General features: G+C 45.5%; 1 pseudogene; it reads right to left on the minus strand.

The window, feature by feature from the left end:
- LOC102170602 lies at positions 1,775-1,945 on the minus strand (annotated as a pseudogene).

Consider the following 2,719-nt stretch of genomic DNA (forward strand, 5'->3'; position numbering starts at 1 on the left):
TCTAACTGTTGCTTCCTGACCTGCATATAGGTTTCTCAAGAGGCAGGTCAGGTGGTCTGGTATTCCCATCTCTTTCAGAATTTCCCACAGTTTATTGTGATCCACACAGTCAAAGGCTTTGGCTTAGTCAATAAAGCAGAAATAGATGTTTTTCTGGAACTCTCTTGCTTTTTCCATGATCCAGCGGATGTTGGCAATTTGATCTCTGGTTCCTCTGTCTTTTCTAACTCCAGCTTGAACATCTGGAAGTTCATGGTTCACGTATTGCTGAAGCCTGGCTTGGAGAATTTTGAGCATTACTTTACTAGCATGTGAGATGAGTGCAATTGTGCGGTAGTCTGAGCATTCTTTGGCATTGCCTTTTTTGGGATTGGAATGAAAACTGACCTTTTCCAGTCCTGTGGCCATTGCTGAGTTTTCCAAATTTGCTGGCATATTGAGTGCAGCACTTTCACAGCATCATTTTTCAGGATTTGAAACAGCTCAACTGGAATTCCATCACCTCCAATAGCTTTGTTCATAGTGATGCTTTCTAAGGCCCACTTGACTTCCCATTCCAGGATGTCTGGCTCTAGGTGAGTGATCATACCATCATGATTATCTTGGTCATGAAGATCTTTTTTGTACAATTCTAACAATGGAGTTATATACTTTTAATTAGTTATTACAGTGAATCGAAAGAATGTCTGGAGGTTGTAAAGACCTTACTAGACCCACTCCCATAATTTACATTTTAAGATAACAGGATTAGCCAGAAGGCTTTTTCTAGAATCTGTCCTCAAGCAGGATACATTATTATTATATGATCCTAAGGAATGGCTTAAAGCTCAACATTCAGAAAACGAAGATCTTGGCATGCGGTCCCATCACTTCATGGGAAATAGATGAGGAAACAGCGGAAACAGTGTCAGACTTTATTTTGGGGGGCTCCAAAATCACTGCAGATGGTGACTGCAGCCATGAAATTAAAAGACGCTTACTCCTTGGAAGAAAAGTTATGACCAACCTAGATAGTATATTCAAAAGCAGAGACATTACTTTGCCGACTAAGGTCCGTCTAGTCAAGGCTATGGTTTTTCCTGTGGTCATGTATGGATGTGAGAGTTGGACTGTGAAGAAGGCTGAGCGCCGAAAAATTGATGCTTTTGAACTGTGGTGTTGGAGAAGACTCTTGAGAGGTCCTTGGACTGCAAGGAGATCCAACCAGTCCATTCTGAAGGAGATCAACCCTGGGATTTCTTTGGAAGGAATGATGCTAAGGCTGAAACTCCAGTACTTTGGCCGTATCATGTGAAGAGTTGACTCATTGGAAAAGACTCTGATGCTGGGAGGGATTGGGGGCAGGAGGAGAAGGGAACGACAGAGGATGAGATGGCTGGATGGCATCACGGACTCAATGGACGTGAGTCTGAGTGAACTCTGGGAGCTGGTGATGGACAGGGAGGCCTGGCGTGCTGTGATTCATGGGGTCACAAAGAGTCGGACACGACTGAGCAACTGAACTGAACTGAAGGAATGTAGAGGGAAAAAAAAACATTTGTCCTTTCCTCCTCCTTGAGAATTCCAGACCCCTCTCTCCTTGGGGACCCCTGGACTTCTTATCAACCTACCTAGGAACTGACTCTCTCATGTCCACACACCAAAGCTATTCCCACCAACAGAGGAAATGAACTCGTGCCAGATCCTTCCTAGAGGCCATCCAGAGAGCCTGGGCTGTTCCAGATGCCGGAGGCAGCACCAGCAGACAGCACAGGGGCCTGAAGGGGTGAATTAATTAGTCATCCCTCTTGAACTTGCCATTAACATAGGGCACGTAGTCCAAAATCAGCCGCCAGTCAGCGGCTCCCACCAGCCCCACGGAGCCCATGGCGCCCCTCGTGCTCGCTGGGGGGACCCGGTCTCTGGTCAGCCAGTGGTAGCGTGGGCCCAAGAACCTGGTCAGCATCGCGGTGCCATCCCAGCTCAGGGTGTCTGTTTGGCTTATTTTTGTTTTATTTTTTGTTACTCCAAGATGTGGATCCAAAATGAACTTGCTGAGGTTTACAACAGCGTTTTCTGCCTATATTTGCCTCAAGGGTTTTAGAGTGTCCGTCCTCATACTAAGATCTGTAAATTATTAGAGTTTATATGGTATTAGAGAGTGAGAAATGGACTATTTCCTGCTGTATCAGTAAACAAGGATGTCAACAGTTCAGTTCAGTCGCTCAGTCGTGTCTAACTCAGCACATCAACAGTTCAGTCGCTCAACATGTGTCCAATGTGCAGCCCAGAGGACTGCAGCACACCTTCCCTGTCCATCACCAGCTCCCAGAGCTTGCTCAAACTCATGTCCGTTGAGTTGGTGATGCCGTCCAACTGTCTCATCCTCTGTTGGCCCCTTGATTGAAAGATGCATTCAATCTTTCCCAGCATTAGGGTCTTTTCAAATGAGTCAGTTCTTCCCATCAGGTGGCCAAAGTATTGGAGCTTCAGCTTCAGCATCAGTCTTTCCAATGAATATTCAGGACTGATTTCCTTTAGGATGGACTGGTTTGATCTCCTTGCAGTCCAAGGGACTCTCAAGAGTCTTCTCCAGCTTCACAGTTCAAAAGCATTAATTCTTCGGTGTTCAGCTTTCTTTATGGTCCAACTCTCACATCCATACATGACTACTGGAAAAACCATAGCTTTGACTAGACAGACCTTTGTTGGCAAAGTCAAGTCTCTGCTTTTTAATATG

Source organism: Capra hircus, chromosome 7, assembly GCF_001704415.2.
Source record: "Capra hircus breed San Clemente chromosome 7, ASM170441v1, whole genome shotgun sequence".
Classification (NCBI taxonomy): Eukaryota; Metazoa; Chordata; class Mammalia; order Artiodactyla; family Bovidae; genus Capra; species Capra hircus.